The sequence below is a fragment of the Oncorhynchus mykiss genome, chromosome 3 (genome assembly GCF_057628025.1).
Source record: "Oncorhynchus mykiss isolate SJ-2025 chromosome 3, ASM5762802v1, whole genome shotgun sequence".
In the NCBI taxonomy this organism is placed as follows: domain Eukaryota; kingdom Metazoa; phylum Chordata; class Actinopteri; order Salmoniformes; family Salmonidae; genus Oncorhynchus; species Oncorhynchus mykiss.
Window position 1 is genome coordinate 28,073,760 of NC_143024.1, and position 19,177 is coordinate 28,092,936.

Genomic DNA, 19,177 nt, shown 5'->3' on the forward strand with positions numbered 1-19,177 from the left:
AAGGAAGGAGATATTTTTCATGGTTTGGACAGGTCATACTTATTAACATAATAAGATTTATCCTGAAATGTCAGAATACACAAAAAAAATTGAGGAAAAAAAACAAGTGCATTGGAATCTAAATTACCAAAAAGTCCTAGTAATCGAAAAAAATGTTTTATCCCCTATGGGAATCCTGCATTTAAAAAATCCTGCAGAAAATCTTGTATAGGAAGTCATGCAGGATATTCCGTAGGATTTTTGGGCCCACTTTCCTGTAGGACAAACTGGATCCCTTCCTCAACCTTCAGAGAATTTAATCTAGGACAATCCACAATCTTTCAAAAGATTGTACAGAAAGCACAATACAACAGACTGCATGGTAATTTTGATTGTTTGTCCATTTCATCATCACTGCATAAAAGATGATTTGTAGGATCATGGTAAAAAGCATATTTTGTAACATACTGTATGTGAGTATGCGTATGTGTAAGACTCTTATTTTTTCTATTTTACCCTATTTTCTCGCCAATTTTTGATCTTGTCTCATTGCTGCAACTATCCAACTGCTGGCTCGGGAGAGGAGACAGTGGAGTCCTGCTTGACCTGCCTAACCGCACTCCTTAACACCCGCCAGATTAACCCTGAAGCCAGTCGCACTAATGTGAGGAAACACCATTGAACTGGCTACCGGTGTCAGCCTGCAGGCACCCAGCCCGCCACAAGGAGTCGCTAGAGCGCGGATGAGCCAAGTAAAGCCCCACCGGCCAAACCCTCCCCTAACTTGAACAACACTGGGCCAATTGTGCACCGTCCTATGGGATTCCCAGCCACAGCCGGTTGCGGCACAGCCCGGGAATTAACCCGGGACTGTAGTAACGCCTCTAGCATTGTGATGCAGTGCCTTAGACCGCTGCGCCACTCAGGAGGACCCGAGGCTCTGTTTTAAAGGGAGAAATGAGAGGCTGAAACTGTGTTTGCTGTTATCTTTGCCTGCATGGCTATCCAGTGCTGCCTTCTGTGGTAGTCAGTCTCACTGTTGTTTACAGGCTCTGTCTTAACTGCAGAGGAGAGGAGAGAGATGAGAGGGGCAGAGTTCAGAATATAACTGCAAGAACATCTGTGTGCGTGTGTGTTACATAAGAAAAGCGACAAAATACAGCAAATTACATACTGTACTAGTAGAATACAACCTACTAAACCTTAACTTAACTAGTAGACTACTGGCCAAACAGTTATATTTTTGTTTCCTCAGACCAGAGGACATTTCTCCAAAAATTACAATCTTTGTTCTCATGTGCAGTTGCAAACCATAGTCTGGCTTTTTTATGGCGGTTTTGGAGCAGTGGCTGAGCGGCCTTTCAGGTTATGTCAAACCATCGTTATGTTTGGAGGACAAAGGGGGAGGCTTGCAAGCCGAAGAACACCATCCCAAACGTGAAGCACAGGGGTGGCAGCATCATGTTGTGGGGGTGCCTTGCTGCAGGAGGGACTGGTGCACTTCACAAAATAGGCTTCATGAGGATGGACAATTATGTAGATATATTGAAGCACAATCTCAAGACATCAGTCAGGAAGTTAAAGTTTGTTCACAAATGGGTCTTCCAAATGGACAATGACCCCAAGCATACTTCTGAAGTTGTGGAAAAATGGCTTAAGGAGAACAAAGTCAAGGTATTGGAGTGGCCATCACAAAGCCCTGACCTCAATCCAATAGAAAACTTGTGGGCAGAACTGAAAAAGTGTGTGTGTGCAAGGAGGTCTACAAACCTGACTCAGTTACACCAGCTCTGTCAGGAGAAATTGGCCAAAATTCACCAAACTTATTGTGGGAAGCTTGTGGAAGGCTACCCGAAACGTTTGACCCAAGTTAAACAATTTAAAGGCAATGCTACCAAATACTAATTGAGTGTATGTAAACTTCTGACCCACTGGGAATGTGATGAATGAAATAAAAGCTGAAATAAATAATTCTCTCTGCTATTATTCTGACATTTCACATTCTTAAAATAAAGTGGTGATCCTAACTGACCTAAGACAGGGAATTTTTACTCTCATTAAATGTCAGGACTTGTGAAAAACTGACTTCAAATTTGTTTGTCTAAGGTGTATGTAAACTTCCAATTTCAACTGTAAATGCAATCACTTCCTTATTTATGTGACAGGTCATGATCGGTCATGTGACTTGGATAATGTCATCAAGTGCTAGCCTAGACATTCAAAAAATATAATATATCACCATCCATTTCAAAACACATAAAAAACTTGTGACAACAGTACTAAAGAGACATAGCAAGAGGGATATCAAACATCATTTGTCACTTTCCATGGAAGCAAAAGTTGTAAACATTTTGTTTCTGTCAGAGCTAGCCAGCTAGGAGCCAGTGGTAGCGAACATGCTAGCTAAGCTTACTAATTTACTCATAAAAAATATTCTGCAAACACAACATATAAAAAATAACTATGCTACCTCCTAACATGTTCATATAAACATTTGTTGTAGTTTTAGCATGCTTCTCTGACTCCTTGCCTGTATTGTTTTTTAATTAGCAGTAGCTAAACTGCCTGATAGCCATTTCCTCAACTGCCAACCTGTCAACTGTTGCTATGGTGACCAAGATGCCACATGACCTTTCCTCTTCTTGTTGTAAATTGCAAAGGACAGTTAAAACCAAGTTTTCTGGGATATACAAAATTATGTGCACTGTTCTCCATATACAATCTATTGCCTCCTTCAGCAGTTTGACTATATGATAAAATATCTAATTTCTGCAGGAATCATGTTGGGATTTACTTGGCAGGTCCTGAAGCAATTGCCATATCCTGCAAGAATATCAAAATCCTGCAGGTTTCGGTCCTGTGGTATTCAACCTAGAATTTACTTAGTCCTGCACAAATACAAAAATACGGCAGGTTTCATACCTGAAGGATTCCTGCAGGAGTTTACTTGGTCCTTCAGGAATGATCATATCCTGCAGGAATATCACAATCTTGCAGTTTTCGATCCTTCAGGATTCATGTCATGGTCTTTCAGGAATTGCCATCTTTGTGCAAGATTGTCAACATTTCTGCTGGACAAGTCATACTCCTGCAGGAGTTGTGCAGGAGTTATTACTTTTTCTTATAAGGGTCAGCATGTAACCTACCCACCCACATATGGTGTGATCATTTTTGACACAATTTTCAAATACTTCTTTCAAATACAATTGTAAAATACCTGGGTGAAATGCATGGGAGTGCATTTGAGTCTGTGTATTTGAGTATTTCAAAATAGTATTTTACGAATATATTCCAATATTCAACTACTGTTTTTTTTTTTAAAGAAAGGTGGTCTGAATACTTATTTTGAAATGTGTTTAAAGTAATTGAAATACCTGAAATAGTATTTAAACGCAGGTCTGGCTCATACGTTTAGTATTGGTTAGGGAGAAAAGCATACATATTTGATAATGATTGGATGTATACAGTATATTTGTTGGATTTATATACTTTATGCACAGTATTTTTTATTTTTTTATTATAAACAGAACACTATGTAATCCAATTAGTCAACAAAATCAACTAGAATAATTGTATTTCTATGCAGTAGTTAGATCAGGTTCAATGCATGGCCTCCTCAATGGTCTGGATAGCTACCAGATGCTGGACTGGAGGAGGTCTATGGAGTGGATTTAAACACATTGCTATATTGCTCAGGTATTATGTCCACTCTGGTTAGGGTTCCATTGTTAAATCTCCAACCATTAGACATTCTGATTGGATTAACTAGGATATTGAAATGACTGGGTGTTTCCCCATAGAGGAAATAAGAGTCATCTTTCACACTCCCCTCCCCCTCCCTTTCCCTGCAGAAGTATCAATGCATGTCTAATGGTGGTCCAGTGGGGTTAATGACCAGCTTCATTTATAATGCTACCTTTCACTGTGACTATACATCCACCCATGGGCTAGCTGTATACATCCATCCAACACTCCATAAACTCACTAATCATTTACAAATGCCTTTCCATTCTCAAGCTCTTGGGGAGGGAAACGACCAAGCCAATGTTGTGATACAGTGCCTTGCGAAAGTATTCGGCCCCCTTGAACTTTGCGACCTTTTGCCACATTTCAGGTTTCAAACATAAAGATATAAAACTGTATTTTTTTGTGAAGAATCAACAACAAGTGGGACACAATCATGAAGTGGAACGACATTTATTGGACATTTCAAACTTTTTTAACAAATCAAAATCTGAAAAATTGGGCGTGCAAAATTATTCAGCCCCCTTAAGTTAATACTTTGTAGCGCCACCTTTTGCTGTGATTACAGCTGTAAGTCGCTTGGGGTATGTCTCTATCAGTTTTGCACATCGAGAGACTGAATTTTTTTCCCATTCCTCCTTGCAAAACAGCTCGAGCTCAGTGAGTTTGGATGGAGAGCATTTGTGAACAGCAGTTTTCAGTTCTTTCCACAGATTCTCGATTGGATTCAGGTCTGGACCGTGACTTGGCCATTCTAACACCTGGATATGTTTATTTTTGAACCATTCCATTGTAGATTTTGCTTTATGTTTTGGATCATTGTCTTGTTGGAAGACAAATCTACGTCCCAGTCTCAGGTCTTTTGCAGACTCCTTCAGGTTTTCTTCCAGAATGGTCCTGTATTTGGCTCCACCCATCTTCCCATCAATTTTAACCATCTTCCCTGTCCCTGCTGAAGAAAAGCAAGCCCAAACCATGATGCTGCCACCACCATGTTTGACAGTGGGGATGGTGTGTTCAGCTGTGTTGCTTTTACGCCAAACATAACGTTTTGCATTGTTGCCAAAAAGTTCAATTTTGGTTTCATCTGACCAGAGCACCTTCTTCCACATGTTTGGTGTGTCTCCCAGGTGGCTTGTGGCAAACTTTAAACAACACTTTTTATGGATATCTTTAATAAATGGCTTTCTTCTTGCCACTCTTCCATAAAGGCCAGATTTGTGCAATATACAACTGATTGTTGTGCTATGGACAGAGTCTCCCACCTCAGCTGTAGATCTCTGCAGTTCATCCAGAGTGATCATGGGCCTCTTGGCTGCATCTCTGATCAGCCTTCTCCTTGTATGAGCTGAAAGTTTAGAGGGACGGCCAGGTCTTGGTAGATTTGCAGTGGTCTGATACTCCTTCCATTTCAATATTATCGCTTGCACAGTGCTCCTTGGGATGTTTAAAGCTTGGGAAATCTTTTTGTATCCAAATCCGGCTTTAAACTTCTTCACAATAGTATCTCGGACCTGCCTGGTGTGTTCCTTGTTCTTCATGATGCTCTCTGCGCTTTTGACGGACCTCTGAGACTATCACAGTGCAGGTGCATTTATACAGAGATTTGATTACACACAGGTGGATTGTATTTATCATCATTAGTCATTTAGGTCAACATTGGATCATTCAGAGATCCTCACTGAACTTCTGGAGAGAGTTTGCTGCACTGAAAGTAAAGGGGCTGAATAATTTTGCACGCCCAATTTTTCAGTTTTTGATTTGTTAAAAAAGTTTGAAATATCCAATAAATGTCGTTCCACTTCATGATTGTGTCCCACTTGTTGTTGATTCTTCACAAAAAAATACAGTTTTATATCTGTATGTTTGAAGCCTGAAATGTGGCAAAAGGTCGCAAAGTTCAAGGGGGCCGAATACTTTCGCAAGGCACTGTATATTCTCAGTGACCAAGCCAAATGGATCTGTTGGATTTAGGTCCTACCCAGCCAGAAAACAACTGTTTATCAGAACTGGTTGTTTACTCATCATTTCTGGAAGAAGAAGAACTGGTTGTTAGTCCATGACCCCTCCTCCTCTCTCTCTGTTAACTTCCAAAAGCAGCACACATAGGTTAGCTTAGCCACCACAGTTACCAATTGCAGAATATTGTCCAAACAAAAGGTGTCCATTTTGGTGGTGTCATCCCAAAAGAAAGACAAGAAGACACAAATGCTGATTGGCTAATCCTGTGCTGTTTACGACAGGGCTGTGGAGCATGCCCAGTGAGAAAACCAGAGCCCGTTGTTGTAGTGGAGCCCAGAGAGGTGAGGGCCTGCTGTTGCCCCCAAGAATGTGACACACACACACACACACACACACACACACACACACACACACACACACACACACACACACACACACACACACACACACACACACAGCGTGTAAATAACACATTGTAACACACAACATAAATATTACTGTATGTTCATAGCCACCAGAAGAAGTACACGAACACACATGCAGCAGTTAAAGTGAGCTGCACCTTGGGTCAAAGGGAAAGCCGGATCAAAGAGAAAAGTAGGGTAAAAACAAAGGTTTGATTACGGTTGCAAAACACTTGGCAAATGTCTTACTTGGGTAAGTGTTGTGGTTGAGGCTAAGGTTAGGGTTGAACTGCAATGTGGACATGACTACCTAGCTCGAGCTCTACCCCTAACCCTAGCTTCATGTCCAAATCTCACATCACGTCCACATCCGGTTCAAACCTAGATCATTTGGGTGTTAGCCATTCCTGTCTCTCTCACTGTCACTGTTAAACATAGATGTGATATGCATATGTCTGTTGCACGTACATGTCTGTTATACACAGATGTCTGTTATACGTAGATGTGATATGTACATGTATGTTAAATGTAGATCTCTGTGATATGTACATGTCTGTTATGCATAGATGTCTGTGATATGTACATGTCTGTTATACGTAGATGTGATATGTACATGTCTGTTATACGTAGATGTGATATGTACATGTCTGTTATACGTAGATGTGATATGTACATGTCTGTTATACGTAGATGTGACATGTCTGTTATACATAGATGTCTGTGATATGTACATGTCTGTTATACATAGATGTCTGTGATATGTACATGCTGTTATACGTAGATGTGACATGTCTGTTATACATAGATGTCTGTGATATGTACATGTCTGTTATACATAGATGTCTGTGATATGTACATGTCTGTTATACGTAGATGTGATATGTACATGTCTGTTATACGTAGATGTGATATGTACATGTCTGTTATACCTAGTTCTCTGTGATATGTACATGTCTGTTATACATACAGTGGGGCAAAAAAGTATTTAGTCAGCCTCCAATTGTGCAAGTTTCCCACTTAAAGATGAGAGAGGTCTGTAATTTTCATCATAGGTACACTTCAACTATGACAGACAAAATGAGAAAAAAAAATCAAGAGTATGATTTTTAATGAATTTATTTGCAACACTGTTGCTGGTATTTGGCCCATTCCTCCATGCAGATCTCCTCTAGAGCAGTGACCTATGTACAGGTTTAGTAATCTGTGAGCTGCTCTGACAGCTGGTGCTTAAAACTAGTGATGGAGATAAGTGTTTCCAGTTTCAGAGATTTTTGTAGTTCGTTCCAGTCATTGGCAGCAGAGAACTGGAAGGAGAGGCGGCCAAAGAAAGAATTGGTTTTGGGGGTGGCCAGAGAGATATACCTGCTGGAGCACGTGCTACAGGTGGGTGATGCTATGGTGACACAGCGTGATATTTACATGTCTGTTATACGTAGATGTCTGTGTTATGTACATGTCTGTTATACGTAGATGTGATATGTACATGTCTGTTATACGTAGATGTGATATGTACATGTCTGTTATACGTAGATGTCTGTGATATGTACATGTCTGTTATACGTAGATGTGATATGTACATGTCTGTTATACATAGATCTCTGTGATATGTACATGTCTGTTATACGTAGATTTCTGTGATATGTACATGTCTGTTATTTGTAGATCTCTGTGATATGTACATGTCTGTTATACGTAGTTGTCTGGGATATGTACATGTCTGTTATACAAAGATGTGATATGTACATGTCTGTTATACGTAGATGTGATATGTACATGTCTGTTATAAGTAGATGTCTGTGTTATGTACATGTCTGTTACACTTAGATCTCTGTGATATGTACATGTCTGTTATACACAGATGTGATATGTACATGTCTGTTATACACAGATGTGATATGTACATGTCTGTTATACGTAGATGTCTGTGATATGTACATGTCTGTTGTACGTAGATGTGATATGTACATGTCTGTTATACGTAGATGTCTGTTATACGTAGATGTGATATGTACATGTCTGTTATACATAGATCTCTGTGTTATGTACATGTCTGTTATACGTAGATGTGATATGTACATGTCTGTTATACATAGATCTCTGTGATATGTACATGTCTGTTATATGTAGATGTCTGTGATATGTACATGTCTGTTATAAGTAGATGTCTGTGATATGTACATGTCTGTTATACGTAGATGTCTGTTATATGTAGATGTGATATGTACATGTCTGTTATACGTAGATGTCTGTTATACGTAGATGTGATATGTACATGTCTGTTATACGTAGATGTCTGTGATATGTACATGTCTGTTATACGTAGATTTCTGTGATATGTACATGTCTGATATACACAGATGTGACATGTACATGTCTGTTATACGTAGATGTCTGTGATGTGTACATGTCTGTTATAAGTAGATGTCTGTTATACGTAGATGTGATATGTACATGTCTGTTATACGTAGATGTCTGTGATATGTACATGTCTGTTGTACGTAGATCTCTGTGATATGTACATGTCTGTTATAAGTAGATGTCTGTGATATGTACATGTCTGTTATACGTAGATGTCTGTGATATGTACATGTCTGTTATACGTAGATGTCTGTTATACGTAGATGTGATATGTACATGTCTGTTATACGTAGATGTCTGTGATATGTACATGTCTGTTGTACGTAGATCTCTGTGATATGTACATGTCTGTTATACGTAGATGTGATATGTACATGTCTGTTATACGTAGATGTGATATGTACATGTCTGTTATAAGTAGATGTCTGTGATATGTACATGTCTGTTATACGTAGATGTCTGTTATACGTAGATGTGATATGTACATGTCTGTTATACGTAGATGTCTGTGATATGTACATGTCTGTTGTACGTAGATCTCTGTGATATGTACATGTCTGTTATACGTAGATGTGATATGTACATGTCTGTTATACGTAGATGTGATATGTACATGTCTGTTATACGTAGATGTCTGTGATATGTACATGTCTGTTGTACGTAGATGTGATATGTACATGTCTGTTGTACGTAGATCTCTGTGATATGTACATGTCTGTTATACGTAGATGTCTGTGATATGTACATGTCTGTTATACGTAGATGTGATATGTACATGTTTGTTATACGTAGATGTCTGTGATGTGTACATGTCTGTTATAAGTAGATGTCTGTGATATGTACATGTCTGTTATACGTAGATGTCTGTTATACGTAGATGTGATATGTACATGTCTGTTATACGTAGATGTCTGTGATATGTACATGTCTGTTGTACGTAGATCTCTGTGATATGTACATGTCTGTTATACGTAGATGTGATATGTACATGTCTGTTATACGTAGATGTGATATGTACATGTCTGTTATACGTAGATGTCTGTGATATGTACATGTCTGTTGTACGTAGATGTGATATGTACATGTCTGTTGTACGTAGATCTCTGTGATATGTACATGTCTGTTATACGTAGATCTCTGTGATATGTACATGTCTGTTATACGTAGATGTGATATGTACATGTTTGTTATACGCAGATGTCTGTGATATGTACATGTCTGTTATAAGTAGATATCTGTGATATGTACATGTCTGTTATACGTAGATGTCTGTGATATGTACATGTCTGTTATACGTAGATGTCTGTGATATGTACATGTCTGTTATACATAGATCTCTGTGTTATGTACATGTCTGTTATACGTAGATGTGATATGTACATGTCTGTTATACATAGATCTCTGTGATATGTACATGTCTGTTATATGTAGATGTCTGTGATATGTACATGTCTGTTATAAGTAGATGTCTGTGATATGTACATGTCTGTTATACGTAGATGTCTGTTATATGTAGATGTGATATGTACATGTCTGTTATACGTAGATGTCTGTTATACGTAGATGTGATATGTACATGTCTGTTATACGTAGATGTCTGTGATATGTACATGTCTGTTATACGTAGATTTCTGTGATATGTACATGTCTGATATACACAGATGTGACATGTACATGTCTGTTATACGTAGATGTCTGTGATGTGTACATGTCTGTTATAAGTAGATGTCTGTGATATGTACATGTCTGTTATACGTAGATGTCTGTGATATGTACATGTCTGTTATACGTAGATGTCTGTTATACGTAGATGTGATATGTACATGTCTGTTATACGTAGATGTCTGTGATATGTACATGTCTGTTGTACGTAGATCTCTGTGATATGTACATGTCTGTTATACGTAGATGTGATATGTACATGTCTGTTATACGTAGATGTGATATGTACATGTCTGTTATAAGTAGATGTCTGTGATATGTACATGTCTGTTATACGTAGATGTCTGTGATATGTACATGTCTGTTGTACGTAGATCTCTGTGATATGTACATGTCTGTTATACGTAGATGTGATATGTACATGTCTGTTATACGTAGATGTGATATGTACATGTCTGTTATACGTAGATGTCTGTGATATGTACATGTCTGTTGTACGTAGATGTGATATGTACATGTCTGTTGTACGTAGATCTCTGTGATATGTACATGTCTGTTATACGTAGATGTCTGTGATATGTACATGTCTGTTATACGTAGATGTGATATGTACATGTTTGTTATACGTAGATGTCTGTGATGTGTACATGTCTGTTATAAGTAGATGTCTGTGATATGTACATGTCTGTTATACGTAGATGTCTGTTATACGTAGATGTGATATGTACATGTCTGTTATACGTAGATGTCTGTGATATGTACATGTCTGTGGTACGTAGATCTCTGTGATATGTACATGTCTGTTATACGTAGATGTGATATGTACATGTCTGTTATACGTAGATGTGATATGTACATGTCTGTTATACGTAGATGTCTGTGATATGTACATGTCTGTTGTACGTAGATGTGATATGTACATGTCTGTTGTACGTAGATCTCTGTGATATGTACATGTCTGTTATACGTAGATCTCTGTGATATGTACATGTCTGTTATACGTAGATGTGATATGTACATGTTTGTTATACGCAGATGTCTGTGATATGTACATGTCTGTTATAAGTAGATATCTGTGATATGTACATGTCTGTTATACGTAGATGTCTGTTATACAAAGATGTCTGTGATATGTACATGTCTGTTATACATAGATCTCTGTGATATGTACATGTCTGTTATACGTAGATGTCTGTGATATGTACATGTCTGTTATACACAGATGTGATATGTACATGTCTGTTATACACAGATGTGATATGTACATGTCTGTTATACGTAGATGTCTGTGATATGTACATGTCTGTTATACGTAGATGTCTGTTATACGTAGATGTGATATGTACATGTCTGTTATACGTAGATGTCTGTTATACGTAGATGTGATATGTACATGTCTGTTATACGTAGATGTCTGTTATACGTAGATGTGATATGTACATGTCTGTTATACGTAGATGTCTGTGATATGTACATGTCTGTTATAAGTAGATGTCTGTGATATGTACATGTCTGTTATACGTAGATGTCTGTTATACGTAGATGTGATATGTACATGTCTGTTATACAAAGATGTCTGTGATATGTACATGTCTGTTATACGTAGATGTCTGTGATATGTACATGTCTGTTATACGTAGATGTCTGTGATATGTACATGTCTGTTATACGTAGATGTGATATGTACATGTCTGTTATACGGAGATGTCTGTGATATGTACATGTCTGTTATACGTAGATGTGATATGTACATGTCTGTTATACATAGATCTCTGTGATATGTACATGTCTGTTATACGTAGATGTCTGTTATACGTAGATGTGATATGTACATGTCTGTTATACGGAGATGTCTGTGATATGTACATGTCTGTTATACGTAGATGTGATATGTACATGTCTGTTATACTTAGATCTCTGTGGTATGTACATGTCTGTTGTACTGTAGATCTCTGTGATATGTACATGTCTGTTATACGTAGATGTGATATGTACATGTCTGTTATACGTAGATGTCTGTGATATGTACATGTCTGTTATACGTAGATGTCTGTGGTATGTACATGTCTGTTGTACTGTAGATCTCTGTGATATGTACATGTCTGTTATACGTAGATGTGATATGTACATGTCTGTTATACGTAGATGTCTGTGATATGTACATGTCTGTTATACGTAGATGTGATATGTACATGTCTGTTATACGTAGATGTGATATGTACATGTGTTATACGTAGATGTGATATGTCCATGTCTGTTTCACGTAGATGTCTGTTATACACAGATCTCTGTGATATGTACATGTCTGATATACGTAGATCTCTGTGATATGGACAGTGCATTCGTAAAGTATTCAGACCCATTGACTTTTTCCACATTTTGTTACAGTACAGCTTTATTCTGAAATTGATTAAATTGTCCCCCCCCCCCCCCCCCCCCCTTCATCAATCTACACACAATCCCCCATATTAACAAATCAAAACAGGTTTTTAGAATTTCTTGCAAATGAATAAATATTTTTAAACATAAATATCACATTTACATAAGTATTCAGACCCTTTACTCAGTACTTTGTTGAAGCACCTTTGGCAGCAATTACAGCCTCGAGTCTTCTTGGGCATGACGCTCCAGCTTGGCACATCTGTATTTGGGGAGTTTCTCCCATTCTTCTCTGCAGGTTGGATTCTCAAGCTCTGTCAGGTTGGATGGGGAGCATCGCCTTGAGTGGCACAGCTATCTCCTTGAGTGGCACAGCTATTTTCAGGTTTCTCCAGAGATGTTTGATCGGGTTCAAGCTCTGGCTGGGCCACTCAAGGACATTCAGAGACTTGTCCCAAAGTCACTCCTGCGTTGTTTTGGCTGTGTGCTTAGGGTAGTTGTCTGGTTGGAAGGTGAACTTTTGCCCTAGTCGGAGGTCCTGAATGCTCTGGAGCAGGTTTTCATCAAGGATCTCTCTTTGGTCCATTCATCTTTCCCTCTATCCTGACTAGTCTCCCAGTCCCCGCTTCTGAAAAACATCCATACAGAATGATCCTACCACCACCATGCTTCACATTAAGGATGGTGCCAGGTTTCCTCCAGACGTGACGCTTGGCATTCAGACAAAAGAGTTCAATCTTGGTTTCATCAGACTAGAGGATCTTGTTTCTCATGGTCTGAGAGTCTTTTAGGTGCCTTTTGGCAAACTCCAAGCGGGCTGCTATGTGCCTTTGACTGAGGAGTGGCTTCCGTCTGGCCACTCTACCATAAAGGCCTGATTGGTGGAGTGCTGCAGAGATGGTTGTCCTTCTGGAAATGTCTCGCATCTCCACAGAGGAACTCTGGAGCTCTGACAGAGTGACCATCGGGTTCTTAGTCACCTCTCTGACCAAGGCCCTTCTCCACCAATTGCTTAGTTTGGCCGGTGGACAGTTCTAGGAAGAGTCTTGGTGGTTCTGAACTTCTTTCATTTAAGAATGATGTAGGCCACTGTGTTCTTGTGGAGCTTCAATGCTACAGACATTTGTTGGTACCATTCTCTAGATCTGTCCCTCAACACAATCCTGTATCGGAGCTCTACGGACAATTCCTTAGACCTCATGACTTGGTTTTTGCCCTGACTTGCACTTTCAACTGAGAGAACTTATGTAGACAGTGCCTTTCCAAATAATGTCCAATCAATTGAATTTACCACAGGTGGACTCCAATCAAGTTGTAGAAACTTCTCAAGGATGATCAATGGAAACAGGATGCATATGAGCTCAATTTCGAGTCTCATAGCAAAGGGTCTGAATTCTTATGTAAATAATATATTTATGTTTTTTATTTTTAATGCATTTGCAAACATTTCTAAAAACCGCTTTGTCATTATAGGGTATTGTGTGTAGATTGATAAGGAATAAAAATAATTTAATCAATTTTAGAATAAGGCTGTAACGTAACAAAATGTGGAAAATGTCAAGGGGTCTGAATACTTTCCGAAGGCACTGTGTCTTTCCCTGTAACGAGCAGAGGGCCACTGTCTGTCTTTCCCTGTGACGAGCAGAGGGCCACTGTCTGTCTTTCCCTGTGCCGAGCAGAGGGCCACTGTCTGTCTTTCCGTCTATCCGGGAATGTGTGTGCATGCGTGTGTGTGCGCGTGCGTCCATCTGCCTGAACAGAAGGCTTGTTTACCCCACCAACCTGTTATTCAACTGTGAAAAGAGTGGCTTGTCTATTATATCGATCCTAGCCACACAAGCACAGACTTCACTGTTAGTTTTGGGGATTATCTTGATGCTAGTCCAGATTAAATATTCTTGTCCCATCTGAAATGTTTGTTCTTATGCTCAAATGTCAGAAAATGTCACAGCAAACAACGCAGTACAGTTCGATACGTCTGCACAGAGAAAGGTTACAGATGCAAAAACCATTGAGGGTTTAGATCAAATATATTCAATAAAACATTTTAAAATATTTATTGGTGGTACTACTGTCTCCATTGCTCACTGTGTAGTATAATGTAAGTGGACTATAAATGTATACAGATGTACTGTATATAGCCTAAATGTACAAGTGTACTATACTGTAAATGTATATTGTATGATATTATTCAGACATGGAGGTTTGTTCAGGGACTGATCATATGATTTTTTTTCTTCAACCCATCAAAGATGGCAAGTGGGATCATACATTTGAATTTCATACAGTGTTTATCATCTAGTTTGCGTGATGACATCCCTCACAAGCCACCGAAGGCCACGCAGCAGTGAAACCTACATCTCAAATGCTTTTTCCCACTAACCTTTCAGTTTTGTGTGTTTTTGGAATCAAGCCATATTGTATTTTATTTTCCTCTCTCTTCATCTTAAGGAATGTTTATGAGGTCACTCTCAAAGAATCCTTAAACCCTCATCCTTGAAACCCCCTCTCACTCAAAAGTGGAACAGACTTTTGCAGCATTGGGTCGGCTCACGCATACCTCTATGAAGGGGGGGGGGTCCTCCTACCAGCCCGCCCGCCACTCTAATGCTCCTTTCACAGTCTCAAATAATCTCTCTGTTGGCGATTTCACGCATGAGCTTTTGACTCCAGTGTTATTTTCACAACCTTTCCTCACTAAGTCCGGCAAGAGCCTGAAACAGAACACCTACATCCTCCTCCTCCTCCTCTTCTCCTCCTTTCCTCATCTCTGGCTTCATGTGTGTCCCTCTGTTTTCTCAAGGCAAAGCCCAGCCTTATCTCTGATTCCCCTCATCAAAGATAAAGGCTAAATGGAAAGAGAGGAATGAAAGGATGAAAGCCCCCTCATCAGTTGTGTTCTGGGCCAGCTGCACCACAGTTCCACCACAGCTTTATGAGGCCCAGCGGAGTGGCAGGCAGGCCGAGTGGATTGGTGGGATGGGCATGGTGCTACACAGACAGGAACAGAAGGACACGGACAGAGAGATACAATTGGAATGTTTACCTAAGGGAAAGTGAAACGAAGCCTGTCACGACCGGTGGTTAGATACCATCATCACACTCTCAGATTCACTTACACAACACAGCCACACACATCCAGTACTGTGGCCCACACACAGGCATCACTTGATCTCATCAGTATGTAACACATATTTATGCCCTATTGTTCCTGGTTGAGATGAAAGTGTGTAGACACACACATTGTAGAATCCACAGAGTGAAGTAGGTTCAGTATGCTCTGCCTCTGCAGTGACTAAAGATTCTCTCTCCTGCTGTGATGAAAATAAACTTGATGAGTGTGACAAGGCACACAGGGTCACAAGAACTCAAACAGGCCCGAACACACACACACGCTTACACACTCACACACTCATTCTGTGTGTAAATTCTGTAATGTACATACTAACATGGATTAAGGGAGTATAATTGATTTGAGGAAGAACGTGTCCAGGTGCTGGGGTGAAAGTTCACGGTGTAGGAGTTTGACGAGAGAAATAATGAGAAAGAAATAGAGAAAACAAATAATCCCCCCCCCCCCCCATCTCTTTCACCCAACAAAGCAGCAATCAAAACTGGAACCTAAAAACATCATTGAGTCAAAGCATTTCCACAGTGAATTATTCTGAGAAGACCAGGGTTATTCTGAGAAGGCCAGGGTTATTCTGAGAAGACCAGGGTTATTTTGAGAAGACCAGGGTTATTCTGAGAAGACCAGGGTTATTCTGAGAAGAACTGTTTTATTCTGAGAAGACCAGGGTTATTCTGAGAAGACCTGGATTATTCTGAGAAGACCTGGGTTATTCTGAGAAGACCAGGGTTATTCTGAGAAGACCTGGGTTATTCTGAGAAGACCAGGGTTATTCTGAGAGAGCAGGACTGTGTGAGGCGAAACCTGCTGCGTGTCGGCTGATGTATTGGAGAGGTCCTTAGCTTTGGAAAGGTCCTTAGCTTTTCCATTGTTGAAGTCATCAGCTCAGCCTGATTGAGTGAGAGGTGGATTGTCCTGCCCTGGCTGATGAGCAATTACTGAGAAAAATGTGTTTTCCAAAACTCATCTTATCTTCTTTGAAAAATCAACAGTTCGTGTTGCTGTTTTCCATCTGAAGATTGGATGTCTTGTAAATTGATGATTGCTGATGTTCGAACAATTCAATATAATGACTGTTTGAGGAAGTAGAAATGTCTTCTAGCCACTTGTATAGTAAAGAAAAACGTATATACGTTCAATGTAACATGTATTATTAGATTGTTTATGTATCTTGTTTGACAGATTTGATGAAAGTCTTGTTTGATATACAGTACCAGTCAAAGGTTTGGACACACCTACTCATTCAAGGGTTTTTCTTTATTTTTACTATTTTCTACATTGTAGAATAGTAGGGAAGACATCAAAACTATGAAATAACACAGAGATGTGTCTGCTACTTGAAGCATTTATTTGGGCTGCAATTTCTGAGGCTGGTACCTCTAATGAACTTATCCTCTGTAGCAGAGGTAACTCTGGGTCTTCCTTTCCCATGGCGGTCCTCATGAGAGCCAGTTTCTTCATAGCGCTTGATGGTTTTTGCAACTGCACAACTGCAAAGCTCTTGACATTTTCCTGATTGACTGACCTTCACGTATCAAAGTAATGATGGTCTGTCATTTCTATTAGCTTATTTTAGCTGTTCTTACCATGTTATGGACTTTGTCTTTTGCCAAATAGGGCTGTCATCCGTATACCATCCCTACATTGTCACAACACAACTGATTGGCTCAAACGCTTTAAGAAGGAAAGAAGTTCCACAAATTAACTTTTAACAAGGCACACATGTTAATTGAAATGCATTCCAAGTGGCTACCTCATGAAGCTGGTTGAGAGAATGCCAAGAGTGTGCAAAGCTATCATCAAGGCAAAGAGTGGCTACGTTGAAGAATCGCAAATATAAAATATATTTAGATTTGTTTAACACTTTTTCTGTTACTACATGATTCCATATGTGTTAATTCGTAGTTTTGATGTCTTCACTATTATTCTACAATGTAGAAAATAATCAAAATAAAGAAAAACCCTTGAATGAGTATTTTGTGTCCAAACTTTTGACTGGTACTCTATTTAAAGTATTGGGATGCATTTATTGTATGTGTGTGGTCTATGCGTATGTGACCATATAAGTGTGAATGTTGAGTACCATAGTGTGGGATGTGAGTGTCTGAGAATGTATCTGTATGTTTGTCTGTATGTGTATCTCTGTGTGTGTGCCATAGTGTTGTGCTGGGAGGGGTTCTCAGCCATCTGTCTCTGAGCAGACTGCTAGAGCATAGTGAGCTGAGTGTCTAACAGCAGAATGAGGAGTTTGTGTGTTTAAGCAGATAATGGGGAACAAAGGAGAAGACATCATAGCTCATGGCCCCTGCCCTCCCTGTGCCCCCTCCCCGTCTCCCCCTCCTTTCCCCTCTCCCGCTTTCAATCTCCCCCTCTGCCCGTCTCAATGTCCCCCCTTTCCCTTCTTCATCTCTCCCCCATACCCCTGTATGCTCATGACACCCCGTATGTCTCTGTCTCTCTGTCTATCAACCCATGGTACTCCAAACCTCCACCCAGGCTCCAACAGCGCCTCTCGCTATCAAAACGCCACTATTACCAGTCAGCAGTAGGCAACAGATTGGTGGCTGCTGAGGGCACCTAGGGGCACTCCCTCATGTCGGACGTCCCCCACATACTCCCTTCTCCCTTCTTTAACATACAAATGGCCTGTTTTGTGTGGAGGATTGGAGATTAATTAAACACACCATTTGGTGCTACTGCTTGTTGAGATTCACTTTTTTCTTCACTCATTATTTTTCCCACTCTCTCTCTCTCTCTCTCTCTCTCTCTCTCTCTCTCTCTCTGATCTCTCTAGAGATGAGGCCATAGTAGAGATTACATTGGGTCTCTTTGTCCCACTACAGAGGAGCTGGGTGGATAACACTATAACTTATTCTGAACAGGTGGTTCTCAGTTAGAGAAGATCTTAGACACACGTTCCTTTCCTCGCCCATTAGCACCCTGTAATCACTCAACACCTCTTCCTTCACACCCCTGCCCCAAGAATGAGAAGGTCCTCTTCCTTCACATTTCAAGGGCTGGGTGGTCATATTTAATGGCGTTTTAGTTTCTTGTCTAGTATTAGAATTTCATTTTTAATAATAGACAGAGACATTCATAAGGAATGGAGATCATGCTCAGGGAATTGAACTTTCCTCATTCTTCTCTATCCAATCCCTGGCCTGCTAGCCTGGTCCCAGACCTGTTTGTGCTGGCTTGCCAACTCATATGGTCATTGTCACACCACTGACAAGGCGGCACTAATAGATCTGGAACCAGTGTGCTTCTTGAATCTGGTGGATGGAATTTGGAAAGAAAGTAATGCATCTTGTGTGGAAGGCAAACAACCATGTTGCAAGTCAATTAAGGTTCTGGCAGATCCATTCCAGATGTGATGGCATCTGTTTATCCTGCCATGTTACAGTGAGAAAAAAGGAGAGAGAGAAAGAAAGGGGAGAGGGGAAGGTGAGAGAGAGAGAGAGAGAGGAGAGGGAAGAGTGAGAGTTGAGAGGGGAAGGTGAGAGAGAGAGAGAGAGAGAGAGAGAGAGAGAGAGAGAGAGAGAAGAGAGAGAGAGAGAGA